General features: G+C 39.2%; 1 long non-coding RNA gene across 1 annotated transcript in view; it reads left to right on the top strand.

Moving 5' to 3' along the window:
- Positions 1–11350, top strand: part of LOC132219555 (uncharacterized) — a 77426-nt gene extending 66076 nt beyond the window's left edge. The window contains exon 6 of the long non-coding RNA XR_009449512.1: positions 10670–11350. This is a non-coding gene — a long non-coding RNA (uncharacterized LOC132219555). The remainder of the gene's footprint in view (positions 1–10669) is intronic.
- The last annotated feature ends 3598 nt before the right edge of the window (positions 11351–14948 follow it).

The following is a 14948-nucleotide window of genomic DNA, read 5'->3' as shown; positions in this document are numbered from 1 at the left end:
TAATTTCTTCTGATTATTTCCTATTGAAGATGTGCTTTCTCTATTTTGCCAGCATAGAAGGCAAGACAGAACCATAGGTTTACAATTTTCCAACATCTCTACTTAGCATCATTTGAATAAAGAGACTTCATCTCTTCCCAGTCCTAATGTCATTCCAGGGAATGGACTCTGATTGACCTTCCTGAGTCAGCTCCCCAACCGAAGATTAATAACTGTTGCCTAAGAGATGGGTTACTGTTATAGGCCCAGCCTGGGTCACATGCCCACCCTTCAGCTAGAGATTGAGATTGGGACACAGTATGTGATAGCTCCATCAGAACTTGAGGGATGGGAAGGAGTTCGGCAAACAGAGGGGGTGCTATAAACAGAAGGAAAGGGGGTGGGAGATTATGCTAGTCAAGCCCAAAATGATAGCTACTATGGTTTGTCGTGCTTGGCTTTAGCTTTTCAGCAGGGATAACTTAAAGGCAAGATACATGACTCAAAAAAGGCATGATTTGGTCCTACTGATGACTGAGAAAATACCACTACTTCTGCAGCCTCAGGGGTGCTCATAGCCATTGTCCTTTGCATGAGCCTTCCTCTCCGCCATGAGTAAGGGTGGGTCCAGCTTTCCTGCCCAGGGACCGAAGTAGACCTCTGAGGTGTGGATCAGACAGAATGGCTATCAATAAACAGATCACATCATTACTAGAGCGCAGGCTTTGGTGTAAGAGAAGATAAAGGCCCTAACTGATTTGGCTCAGTGGATAGAGCGTCGGCCTGTGGACTGAAGGGTCCCAGGTTTGATTTTGGTCAAGGGCATGTACCCTGGTTGTGGGCATATCCCCAGTAGGGGGTGTGCAGAAAGCAGCTGATGGATGCTTCTAACACTCTATCCCTCTCCCTTCCTCTCTGTAAAAAAAATCAATAAAACACATTGAGAGAGAGAAAGAGAGAGAGAGAGAGAGAGAGAGAGAGAGAGAGAGAGAGAGAGAGAATAAAGGTTCAAATCCCAGCTTGACAATTCAGTGACTTTGTGACCCGGACTTTCCTGAACCTCAGTTTCTACTCATTGGGTTACTGTGAAGATTTATTGAAATGATACCCGTAAAGCATGTGAATAAAAGTGTTGATAAGTAAGCTTTTAATAAGCAGCAGTCAGCATTATTATCAAGGATATTGTTTTTGTTGTTGTTATTTTCCTACCTCACTTCTCAAGCTGTGAATGAACCGTAGCAATTTAGAATGTGGAAGCCTCTTGAATCAAGAGCCCGATGTTACATTGGTATATACATGGTTGAATAAGCACACAACGCTCTCTCATACAGAGCTTTGTATTTTCTCATTCAGTCTTCAGAGCCCCCTCTGAGTCGAGGTTGTTAATACCCAGTTTTCCGGCGAGGGAGGTGAAGGTCAGTGGGATTGTGAATGTATCAGGTGACACAACTGGTCGTCACAGAGATGGGATTCAGATGTAGGTTTTCGAGTCCAGATTCTGTTCTCTATTAATTATAAGACCTATTTTTCTGAGAACCCGGCATGTGCCTCAATATGGCCTTGCTAATCAGATGGCATAATGGGTAAGAGCAGTGGCCTGAGGAGACCCTGAGAATTCTCATTAGCTCACCAAGATTTTTAACATTTTGCCAGGGATTGTCTCAGAAGGTGATAATAGCTGGCAAGCTGTGACCTGTTGGAGAGAAAAGAGAAGAGAAACGTTTTTGTTTTGTTTGTTTTTAAAAAAAGAGAAGCTGAGTGAAAGAAAGAAAATGATGAAGGTTGGGTGAGGACAACTAAAGTCTGCCTGATTAAACTTATTCCACCTTCTGATGAAAGAAAATAATTTATTCCTGCCCAAAGACGACAATGATTAGTTAGAAAGTCTAAGAAAGGAGAAGTGATAATGTCATTTTAAGAGCAACTTGAATTAAGTTTTCTCTCTGAATATTTCATATTTTTAAACTTCAGAAAATGATATTCTTAGGGATTCCTATAAATTCAAATTTATTTTGATAATTTCATTTACTGTTATTTAGTTTATTCCCCTTCCCATACAAAATCCCTAAATTTTAACTTATAGATCTTATTACTCACAATTTCACCTTATAAAACATTCTTTATTTAATATTGACACCGGGATTTAATTCTTAATTATTACTCTAAACCCAAATTTTGAATTCTCGTAGTTTTCTGATATTCCTATCTTCTTTTAGGGAATGTCTTGACAATCTCTTGAAGAGAACAGAAAAGACATACAGCTGAGACATACAGTACACACATGAGCTTTGAAAAATGTCAACAGCTACATCTATGAGAGGAAATCACAAACCTGTCATCTGCGCTCTTTTAAAAATTTATTAGTTTTTTATTTTTTTATTTTTAGTCACCTTCTTCCCTACGTACACAGGCAAAACCCAGAGAATATAAATGAGAGAACAAAAATAATGTTATATAGCTTTCAGTCATTCATTTCATCCAATAATATTGTGCTGAAAAGAGAATGCAAGGCTTATATATATTATCTCTGAAGTGGGGCAATAGATATAAGTGGGGAGAGGAGGTATTGGCATACATATTGCTTTTCTTATAACAAATTCTTTCTTATTCAATTTATTGGGGTGACATTGGTTAGCAAAACCATACAGGTTTCAAGTGCGCAACTCAAGAAAACATCACCTGCACTGCATCACGCACCCATCACCCCAAGCAGTCTTTTTCCTTCCCCATTCCCCCCCCCCCCTTTGTCCGCCTCCACCTACCCCACCTTTCCTCAGGCTATCACTGCACTATTGTCTGTGTTTCTGGTATTTTGCATTTGAGACGGTTTTACTTTAGAGTGGAAAGGGATATGGGGAAAGAGCATTTGAGAGAAGGTAACCTTGGGATTACCAGGCATGAGAAAAAGGCATTGCTGGTAGAGGGAATACTGTGAGCAAATGGATACACAACAGAAAGGCAAGAGGGAGCAGCCTGGCTTGCCTGGAACACAGGGACAAAGAGGAAGAAATTGGGCTGGAAATTCATTGGAAATAAGATCATGGAGGGCCTCTAGTGTCAGGCTGAGGACTTTGGATACAATACACCTCATGCGGTAATAAATTTCCAAGAAGCAGAAAGATTCAAATTTGTAACACACATTTTAGAAAGTGAGAGTTTCTATTACTTTAACATCTCAAATTATATAGGCTGTATCAGTCTTCTTGAGCTGCTATAACAAAATATCACAAACTATTGGTTAAAACAACAGACATTTATTTTTCACAGCTCTGGAGGCTGGGAAGCCCAAGATTGGGGGCTAGCTGATGCAATTACAGATGAGGGCTTTCTTCAGGTTTGTAGATGGATGCCCTCTCACTGTGTTCTCACATGGTCTTTCTTCAATCCCTGTGCATGGAGAGAGGGGAAGAAGAAAGGGAGAGAGAGAGAGAGAGAGAGAGAGACATCTGGTGTTTCTTCTTATAAGGGCACTAAACCAGGACCCTACCCTCATGAGCTCATCTAAACCTAATTACCTCCCAAAACCCCATCTTCAAATATTGTCTGTCACATTGGGGGCTCTGGGATGGACATATTGACATGAATTTTGCAAAGACACACACATTCAGTCCTTAACACAGGCCAATCCAAATAAAATAAGAAACACAATTAATATAAAGATTAGAATGGTTGGCTTTAGGAAGATGGCCTGCCTGATAAGTGTCTGTGAACTTCAGAGGGACCTGGCACTTAAGAAGGCAGAGTTGGGAATAAGTTGAGACTCCAACACCGAAAGGGATCTTATTAATAATGTTGCGTAATTTCATTTTTTCTAGCAGTGCTTGCTACATGAACAAAATAATAAAGTGCTGTTCAAACCCCAAATGTTCCTCTTCAGCTCTTCTCCTTGCTCAGTGTGGCCCTCAAATCCTCACAGACTACCTCTCTCAACTGCCATCCAAGAGGTTTATGAACCAGAAAGAAAGCCAGTAGTTCAAGAACTAGCTCATTTATAGGAAACATAAAGCAGGGGTTTTCTCTTGTCCTGAAATGTCCACATAATCCATCCAAAAAACGAAATGAATCTCACACCTGGGCTCTTTGCTTTGCTTTTATCTTCATCTCATCCTGGCACAACTTGCTCAAAATCAGAAAATAATCTGTATTTGAATGACATAGGAGGAAAGGGAAGGGACTGAGCAGTTTCCAAACACTCTTGCACCAGATAGTGCATCAGACAATTGATACACATTTTCTTGAAAGGCGACAAAAGCCCTTGAGACTGTGTAACTATCTCTACTACACAGATGGGAAAACTGAGGCTCAGAGAGATTCAATGGATTGTCAGAACTCACTCACTGGTAAGTCACAGAGCCCGCTGAGAAGCCAGGGTCTCATGTGTCAGCATAGATGTTACCCACACTGCTCCCCACGAACCATAGCATTGAAATCTGCAGGATTTTAGTCACTTGAAATAGGTTGACTCTTAACAAGCCTTAGCAAAGCTTTAAATTTCCTCGCAGGTCAGAACGCCAACATACTCACATAAAAATGGAGCCAGCCAGTGTGGCTCAGTGGTTGAGAGTTGACCTATGAATCACGAGGTCACGGTTCAATTCTGGCCAGGACATATGCCCAAGATACTGGCTGGATTCCCAGTAGGGATGTGCAGGAGGCAGCCAATCAATGATTCTCTCTCATCATTGATGTTTCCACCTCTCTCTCCCTCTCCCTTCCCCCTTGATATCAATTACAAAAATGAATGTAATGAGATTGTTGTGGGAACTTCATCAGGCCCACTGCTTCAGCCCTAGTTATCACTGAGGTGTACTCAACCCTTGTGAGCACATTTTGGCTCCTCCAGGGATGCTAACGTTCTCCAGCTAGGGGCCGCTTTCCCTGTCCTTGGCAGAATGCTTTTGCATGTACATTGGCCATTCTGCAGCCATGCAGTTCAAACCTCAGCTTCCTTTCTCACTATTCTGAACTACATTTCGAAGAAAGTGTCTATTTCCCCTGCATTTTTAACAGCTATTTTCATTATTCCTCAGTTAGTACCTGCCATTCACAAGCCAACTGATATCTTCAAAGAGCCAGATATTTATGCCTGCTGTAGAATTATAGACCAAACAAATATTTGTATAAAATAAAATTAAATTTAAAAGTTCTCCACAAGAATCCTAAATCTTTCCCTTCTCTTCTCATGACAGCTAATACAGCTGGGAGCAAAAAGTGTGTTTTCAGGGGGTATCTATTGCCTGTGTGGCTTGGAGAAAGTCTTAGCAGGCAATGATTTTTTTCCTGGTGTGTAGGATGAATACCAGAAATAGCAATTTAGTTCATCTTCAGGGCATGAGCAGGATGGTTGGGTTTCAGGTGAAGTGGGGATTCATTCTTGCAATTAGTGAGCATATTTGCTAACTGCCTCTTGAATTCGTTGGGCTATACCCAAGGCAAGCACGTTTGGATTTTTTTCTCCCCCACACAGATGATTAATGGAGTATGACGCTTCCTTGTTATGAAGCTCTACCAGCGAATCTGCTTTTATTTTGTCCGCACTTATTCTCAGTGTGCTTCTCTTTTTTCAAGTAAATTCTCATTTTATTTCCCAGATTCTTCAGGTGAATTATAAGGGTATCATAATTACTTATGAAGAATGTCAAAACAACACGTTAATAACATGGTAGAGTCTAAAGCTCTTTAATATGTAACCCATTCATGGGCAATATTAAGTACTTCACTAGACTGATGTGTAAGTAAAGAACAAATGGAGAGTCATGCTGTGAGTTTGTTGTCTGTGTATATTTTTGATAAACTCAAGCTAGCGCATACTTAACTTTTTTATCTAAGACTTTGTCCTTATACCTAGAAGCTGATGATCCATGTAGCTTCTAATAAGATGAGATGAGTAATGACCATATGTGCACACACTTTTTTTTCCTCCAAAAATTCTTTGCTATATCTATATAGATAAATAGAGCAATGCATTAAATTAATAATGTTAATAGCTGAACTGGACATTTGTTGGGAGGCCTCTCCTCCTCTTCTTTCCATAAATTCTCAGCTGTGTCATTTGCATAGGATTGCCCTTATGCCCCAGGGAAGAAGTCAGCCTTGGCTGGCTCAATCATGCTCCATTCATCCAGGATTGGTTATGGATGAACACGTGTTGCAATTTGGGCCAATGAGACTGCGATGCTCACTGTGGGGCCTCTGGAAAAGAAGCAGCCTCTTTCTTTTGGGGGTGCTATCAGAAAAGAGAGAGTTTCTTTCTCTGCATAGCATGGTATGGGTTTAAGGTCTGAACTGCTGCAGCTTCGATACTATCAGGAGGGGAGTGGGCCTGGAGATGAACACACAGAGAGGAAGCCAATGCAGAGAGAACTTCAAAGAAAGCCTGAGCTTAGCAACCTGGTACCTCTGGATCAAGCCTCTCCTGAAGCTAGGTCTATTATGATTTTATTGTTGTTGTTTTAATCCTTACCCCAGGGTATTTTTTCCACTGATTTTCAGAGAGAGTGGAATAGAGGGAGGAAGGAGAGAGAGAGAGAGAGAGAGAGAGAGAGAGAGAGAGAGAGAGAGAGAGAGAAACATCAATGTGACAGAGACACATCAATTGGTTACCACCACACACACCCTGACTGAGGCTGGGGATCGAACCTGCAACTCAGGTACATACCCTTGACCGGGAATCAAACCCACAACCCTTCAGTGTGTGGGCCAACACTAACTACTGAATCACACCGGCCAGGGCTCTACCATGATTTATTACATTAATCAACATATTGCCAGGTTTGCTCATACCAGCTTGCATCATGCTTTCTGCTTTTGGCAACCAAAGCATGCTAATGAATGCAACCTCCCAGATATCTAAGGAAGAGTCATACATCTATTTCATTTTAGTTGTAGTTTTCCTAAAGCTCTCTTTGGATCTTTCTATGTCAGAAAAGGTCTTTACTCTTTATTCAAATTTTTAAAAATAATTTAGGCAAATATACTGTGGAGTTCTTCAGCTGCCTCTTTTTTTTTTAAATTGTTTTATTGCTTAAAGTGCTACAAAGAGTATTACATATATCTCCTTTTTTTTCCTCCTCGCCCTTGACAATCCCCTGGCCTCCCCTACCCCCCAGTGTCTTATGTCCATTGGTTATGCTTATATGCATGCATATAAGTCCTTCGGTTGGTCTCTTACCACCCCCTTCCTGCCCCCCAACCCTCCCCGGCCTTCCTGCTATAGTTTGACAGTCTGTTCGAGGCTGCTCTGCCTCTGTATCTATTTTTGTTCATAAATTTATAATGGTCTTTATTATCCATAAATGAGTGAGATCATGTGGTATTTTTCCTTCATTGACTGGCTTATTTCACTTAGCATTATGCTCTCCAGTTCCATCCATGCTGTTGCAAATGGTAAGAATTCCTTCTTTTTTACAGCAGCATTCCATTGTGTAGATGTACCACAGTTTTCTAATCCGTTCATCTACTGATGGGCACTTAGGCTGTTTCCAGATCTCAGCTATGGTGAATTGTGCTGCTATGAACATAGGGGTGCATATATCCTTTCTGATTGGTGTTTCTGTTTTCTTGGAATATATTCCTAGAAGTGGGATCACGGGGTCAAATGGGAGTTCCATTTTTAGTTTTTTGAGGATCTTCAGCTGCCTCTTACAGAGTTTGAGAGTCTATCATTCAACAAGTGTTCATTGAACCTGTGCTATGTGACAACCACCCTCTTCAAAAATAGCATCTCCATTTTAATGATTTTGCTATTTAACATCCACAGAATATTTATTTTGAAGAAACTACTAGGCAGTTAAATATATGAACTACTGATTTAGCATAACCTTCTCATCTTAAAGATTATAAATTTGAGTCTAAAAAAGTTAAATAATTTGTCCAAGGTCTCACAGTAAATTTAAGGATTAGAAAGAAATTTCTGGTTTTCTGACCTACTTTCTAGTGGCATTTCATTATATTTTTACTGCTTCCTCACTTTGATTATTACCATTTTTAAAAATAATTATGATATTATTGTTTTTCTCAGGTTTTAATTATCCAGATCACTTTGGTCTGCAGAAATTGAATTTGAAAGCTAACAAGAACTGACTTTCCTATGAAATTTCTAGCACTTCCTATTTTCAGACAGGCTAGAAATACCCTGTGAACAGCCTTTCTCATAAGATTTGGCATCTGCTTCTTGCTATGATCAGAAATAAGAATTGTAGAGGTTTCAGAAAATTGACTAGAAAAATAAACCTGCAGTGTTCTACATACACATGGGAATTTTCAAATATCAGACCCAGATCCTGATATTACCCAAGTTCTCTTGATTTTCCCCTGTAGACCAAATGTTTGTCCTGATTTGTTCTGTGTTCACAGGAGTCATTTGCTTAATACAAAGTTTATGTGTGACAACACTAATTTAAGAATTAAGATGAAAGCTTTTTGTTCATGCACACTCAGGAATCATTACTGACTGGACCATCTATAGCTATATCCTTTTTCCCAACAGAAAGTCACCAGTTCTTCCTGGAAGTGCCTCTCCTTTTTTGTGTGTGCCCTAATAAGTTACAATTCAAGTGGTTTCTTGGAGGATCTAAGACAAATAATGGCATACTATTAGTTCTTCAGAAATATAATTTCTGTAGGGCCTGGTACATATCTTATCTCTGATCCTAAGAGTATAGTGTCATTACTTAGTATCAGTACTCATTAGATAAACCACTTTGTTGTGACTAGCTGTGTGCTTGGCCGCATTATGATGCTTTCATTCATTGTATGTAATGTTAATTCTCTTCTTACCATATTTAATTTTCATGTGTAAATAAACCCTGACTAATCTTATTTTTCCATTATGGATAAAGATGCTTTCCTTTAGTAACTATATTGTTTCTTGGGGCAAAGGAGCTGGCCCTTACCACACTTGTCTGTCTAATCAGTGTGCTCATCTATTATGGTTCTACAACATGCAGAATAGCTGCATTTTGACCTTAAAACACATTCTGATATATTGTTTTTATTTTGATCAAGGAGTGAGGGTGGCAACTTCCATCTCTAATTTTAGAGATATTCCTTGGAGATTATAGTTCCAGGCCATCAAGAAGGAGAGTATTTTCCAAGTTGTTTATATGAATACTAGGGGCCCGGTGCACGAAATTCGTGCACTGGGTGTGTGTGTGGGGGGGAGTGTCCCTCAGCCCAGCCTGCCCCCTCTCACATACTGGGAGCCCTCAGGCGTTGACCCCCATCACCCTCCAATCGCAGGATCGGCCCCTTGCCCAGGCCTGATGCCTCTGGCCTAGGCATCCGGCCCGGGCAGCGGGGATCCGCAGCTGCAGCGGCCCCACGATCGTGGGCTTCGCTTTAGGCCCAGGCAAGGGACCCCTAACTCCGGGACTGCCAGCTTCGACCGTGTCCAGTTCCCATCGCTGGCTCCACCCCTACTTTCTGCTATCACTGGCCAGGGCGGAAAAGGCACCTGATTCTCCGATCATGGCTGGGGGGCAGGGCAAAGGCGGCCCCAGGGCCGCCTTTGCCCTGCCCCCCAGCTCTTAGCTCCCCCCTGGGTTTCCGATCACTGTCAGTGGCAGGGGGCTTCTTCCTGCTTTCCCTTTCTCCTCCCTGCATTGTGCCTACATATGCAAATTAACCGCCATCTTGTTGGCAGTTAACTGCCAATCTTAGTTGGCAGTTAATTTGCATATAGCCCTGATTAGCCAATGAAAAGGGTAGCTCGTACGCCAATTACCATTTTTCTCTTTTATTAGTGTTGACTAGTAGAATGTTGGGGACATCAACTGAATGAATAACTAGAAATGATTTATTTGAAAAGGAAAGAAGAGGCACATATAGAAGAATGGGTTATCCACTTTTTAACAAAGAAAAAGGCCCCTTCTCTTTCTGTACTTACAATTTCTGCACTTCATATAGATATTTAATATATTTGACTCTGAATAAGTAGGTAGGTATATAGATACTCACATTTGTCTGTATATATTTAACTATGAGGCATTATTAGTAAATAAATCACTCTAAAATGTCATCTATTCAGGAAACCATTAGTCAGGAGATTTTAAGATTTATTAGGGTAAAAAAATCTGTAGAGGAATAAAAGTATTTTTGGAATGGCAAGTATTTATTGAGTTAATCTAACAACTTTGATCCTATCATTTAACCGTTACTCTGCAAGAAAGTTGCTATCATTGTTGTTTATCACATTTAGATGATGGGTAGGATGCCACAAGGTATTGAATTTTGTTCATTTGAGTCTTTTCCAACAATATATATTTGAATATATTCATTTTGGACACGTAACAGTTTTTATTACTATAACAAAAAATGAACACTACACAAGGTTTCTTTATGGTGAACTTATGTGAATAAAATTCTATGGTGTGGGAAACTTCAATGATTTCTTACAATGTGTGTCAGAACAACAAGCTAAGTTATGCACCTCAATTTTTGTTTTTAAAGCCTCAAAATACAAATTTATTTCACTCATTGGTTTTACCTGACTTATGTACATCTTTGAAAAGCACAACCATAGACAGATCCCATTTTAAGATTTGCCATGCCCTTTCATGGGTGGCCAAGAGTAGGAAGTCCTACCCTGATGCCCCAGGGAACTCTGATTAGCAGCTAGCTGCATGGTTATTGATCCAGTGTTTCTGAGTGGAGGTCATGTGTTCTTTTCCACATTCCTCATCTCTTATAGGTCTTCATACTGATGTTTTCAACACCGTTGGAAGCATAACTATCCGCACTGATGACTGGGCAACAACACTTTGGTCTACCAGCCAGCTCCAGGGCTTCAACTAATTTTTATTATCAACAAGATTATTTTCAGGATTCAAGTTCAACACAAGATTCAGGAGTCTAAAGCTATGTCCCTCTTCCCTCTGTTGATGCTAAAACCATAGCAGTAACAAGTCTTGACTTTCCTCATCCCAACCCTGGCCAGATCCTCTTTTTCACCATGAAGTGCCTCTTGGACCAGAACTATGAAAAAAGCTGTAGACACCCATTTTCTTGATTCAGAGAACCCAGTCTACTTCCTCCAAGTTTTGAAAGCGAAGAACAAAGTCCAACTGACCTCAGTGTCCTTGGACTTAATGATACCCAGGGCCCAACCAGAATGAGAGTCTCTGTGAATGAAGCACATGCCAATTTTGGTTATAACTTGTCTATTAAATAACATTTTTGTGTTGAATACATGTTGTGACATCTACTCAGTAATTAACTCCAGGGAATTTCAAATTCTTGGGGAGGCTGTAATGGGTGGGCAGTTCACACAATATTCACTATGTATTCCTTGCAAGTCTAAGTGAACCAAATTTCTCATTTGAATCTGCCTTCTGAAAATTCTTTCCCAATTCTCTCTATTCTTTTCCCTATGTGTAGCAGACAATCAGATGTAACCTTTGTAAATTTAGAAAATAAAAACTGCTTTTGAGTAGAGAAATTATTTTGCTAGGCTTTTTATGCTATTTAATTTATTCACTTTCATCCTCTGTACATTTTTAATGTATTTATACAATTCCTTAAGATTTTCCCATTGTTCAAAATAACATCTATATATTTTGGTGGATGCTTTACTAATATCTGTTTATTATCACCTTAAAAATTGTGTCATGATTTAATTTAGTTCAATTGAATTCAAATTCTCCTGAGATTGTTTAGGTAAAAGACTATCATATTTTTATTCTTCCTGACAAGTGGTTTATTATGTTTCCACAATTTATCTATAACATACATTTTGGAAGCAGCAGAAGCACTAAAACATTAAATATCTATTATAATTCTGGCTGAGTGTTGCTGGGTGTTTTTCTTTGCTTTGCTTTTTTTTTTTTTTAAGTGCCATATGAGAGAAAATATGGGAGAAAAGAGAATTATTCCATCATTAGTCATTTTAATTTTTGTTTAGTCATATCTTTTTATCAGAATAATTAAAAACACTTTAAATCTACATCTAAATTATGAAGAAGCAAAGTCGAAATGTAAAGCCACTGGGTTTTTCAGTTACCTCCAGTTTCATTAGACAAACGAGGGAATTTCCATTTCCACTGCCTTCCCTGCTTTCGTATTTTCTGAAGTATATGCATGTGTGAATCACCTCAATTTGCTATCATACTCTTCCTCAAGGAACCTGGGAGCTTAATTAGGAAGAAGAATTCAGCAGCCTCTGGATGGAGGCCCAGCCCAGTTCTCCCTGAGACTTCAAAGGGCCCTCCTGCTGCCAGAAGATTCAGAGGAGGAGATGGGAGGTGAGCACTTAAGGATCTGCTCTCTGTGATTCTTTAAAGCCCAGGGAGCCAATCTAGAGGAGGATTAAAGGTAGAGGGTCAAAGGTTCTGGGAAGAATTTGCCCATGTCAATACCAGAAACTTTTATGTTACAACACAAGATTTTGGTGATGGCTCAAATTAGGGTTATATTTTAGGTTAGTGTAGGGTTAGGATTAGGGACTAGGGGTCAGGGTAGGTTTGGGTTATGTTTAGGTTTAGTGTTAGTATTAGTGTTATGATTAATTGTGTTAAGATTAGAGTTGGAATTAGGAAGAAAGTTAGAATTAGGGTTAGAGGTAGGTATGAGTTTAAGATAAACAACACATTTTTTTTTAAAGGATTTCAGTGGACTTATTTTTTCAGTAACCATCTTGAGTATATTCCATTTAGATTCATGGTTTCGAAAGTTATCTTGTCTTTACCTTTTTGTGAAATTTAATTTTAGATAGTTTAGTAAATATGCTATGTCTTTTATGCCTCTTTATTCTTAGAAATTCTACTTGCTCTGCTAATTCTTTAGGAACCCTCACCCAACATTATCTCCCTGCAAAGGCATCTCTGATTCCAGCGGTTTAATTATACTTGACCGTGAGTTCTTATTCTATCTTTTATACATATTGCTAATATGTTTTCATACTATATTACTAGTATTTGTACCTGTTTGCCTGGACTGGACTAAAAGCTTTTGAAAAAAATAATTCATATCTTCTCTACTTTTTCTGCTCATCTTCCAGGTGCCAGGATTACTGTATAATATATATATCAACTTACTGTCCATATTGTTGACATTGTCTCTAATTTTAAAAGCATTTTCACAGCCATCACAGAAAAGAAAAATAATATCTCAAATATAGCTCTAGTTGAGAAGAGTGAAGCTCAGAGAATGCTGTTCAAAGAAATCACTTTTCCAAAGGTAAGCATTCCAGTCCAGGATGACAGTGTGGCCAGTTGGATGTCAAAGTCCAGGCTCACTTGAGGCACCACTATGCTCACTTCCTGCGGGCGGCTATCTAGATCACAGTTTCAGATGCTAGGAAGTGTGCAATCAGTATTTATTGAATTAATGAAGTGATCGATTTTAAAAATTCAGACCACTCCTGGTACTTGAGACTAGGGTCGTAGGTGGTATTTTGGGGGGAATAGCGGGAGATCACAGAGAATTGTCTTCATCCCATTTTTTTTAGGGATACCTGCTATCAACGTGATTTATCACAGTCAACGTTGACTACATTACCCAGCCAAGGAAATGTTTTCCAGTTTCTCCACTGGAACATTTCTTTACTCCCCCTCCCTCCTCAAACTCTATTCTTCAGCCGGGAGTTATTAAAGTGCAGGTCACACTCAAGGTATTGGGTTAGGGGAGACACTAAGCTCCTTCTTCTGAAGGGGTTCGAATGCTTTTTAATTCTCTTACTTCCCTCTCAAGTACCAGCATCTAATATAAATAAAACTCTTTCTTATTCAATACTGTAGTAATTTTAAAATTTTTCTAAGTCCTCATATGGAAGTGATGCGTATTCTGCTTTTTATTGCAAATGAACATTCCAATTATGTCAGGGTTAAACAGGTTTTAACTGACTGACTTGGGGACTTAATCACCATTGAACGTTTTCTTTTCTTACAGAAAAATGCATTTGAAGACCTAAATAACTCACTAATATACTTCAGAAACAAAACGCACTTAGCTGTTGATGGCTATTATGAAATACAGAAAGAAACCCAGGGCTCCCTCTTTTACTACATCAAATCAAAACCTGTGTTCCCAGAATTGAATAGGAACCTTTGGTAGTCACTTTATTTTAGACCCTAAATTGCATCCTATTTTCTTTTCTTTTACTCTGCTTGTGTTGCTATACCAATTTGGAAATTAAATTAATTGGGGTAATTCAACCCTCCAAATTCCACTAATGATTGTTTTTGGTACTTGTATCCCTTAGCATTCATCTATTCCTTCCCTAATTATTTCCAAACTTTAAATTTCTTATATTACTCTAAATTTTGTTTAATGGCTATTAGTGTTGTTTTTTTTTGTTTTTGTTTGTTTGTTTGTTTGTTTTCATTTCAGAAGTCTCTGTTTTGGGAGCTTTAGCCCTTCGAAAGCCACTGTTATAGTTCTAATTGTTCTCAGAAGAGGTGCAGATTATTCATCTGAGAAATGTTTTTCCAGAATATTTATCAAATACCTGTTAATATGCCAGAGATTGTTTTAGGCTCTGAGTATAGAGTGTATATGATATGTGATTTTTGGACTGGAACATGTAGTGTTCCCCGGATTCTTTGTTCATCTGAGTCGAAGAATGATCCATGGACTGAAGATGGTATAGCAAAGGTGGAAATTTATTGAAGAGTAAGTACAGACGCCCGTGTGGGTAAGGGGAAAGACTCTCACAGCACAGACTCCCATGGATTTCCTGTTTCCCTAGTTTATAAAGACTGCAGTGCCTGTGTCCTGATATCCCCTCTGATTGGTCAATATTCCCTTTTGAATTGGTTACTATAGTAACTCCTGAGTTCAAAGGTCAAGCATCACATGGGACAAGTGATGCCCTCCTCCCTCATTGTTCTTCTATGCCTTCTGGGCTTTCTTCCTCCTTTATTTTGTAAATATAGACCTTTTGTTACTCCCAGTTCCCTTATCTTATGCAAATGTAACTGTTGCTGCTTTCTTTTTTCTTTTTTTTTTTTTTTTTGTTGTTGTTGCTGCTTTCT

Source organism: Myotis daubentonii, chromosome 17, assembly GCF_963259705.1.
Source record: "Myotis daubentonii chromosome 17, mMyoDau2.1, whole genome shotgun sequence".
Lineage (NCBI taxonomy): Eukaryota > Metazoa > Chordata > Mammalia > Chiroptera > Vespertilionidae > Myotis > Myotis daubentonii.
This window is presented reverse-complemented; position numbering and strand designations above follow the sequence as displayed.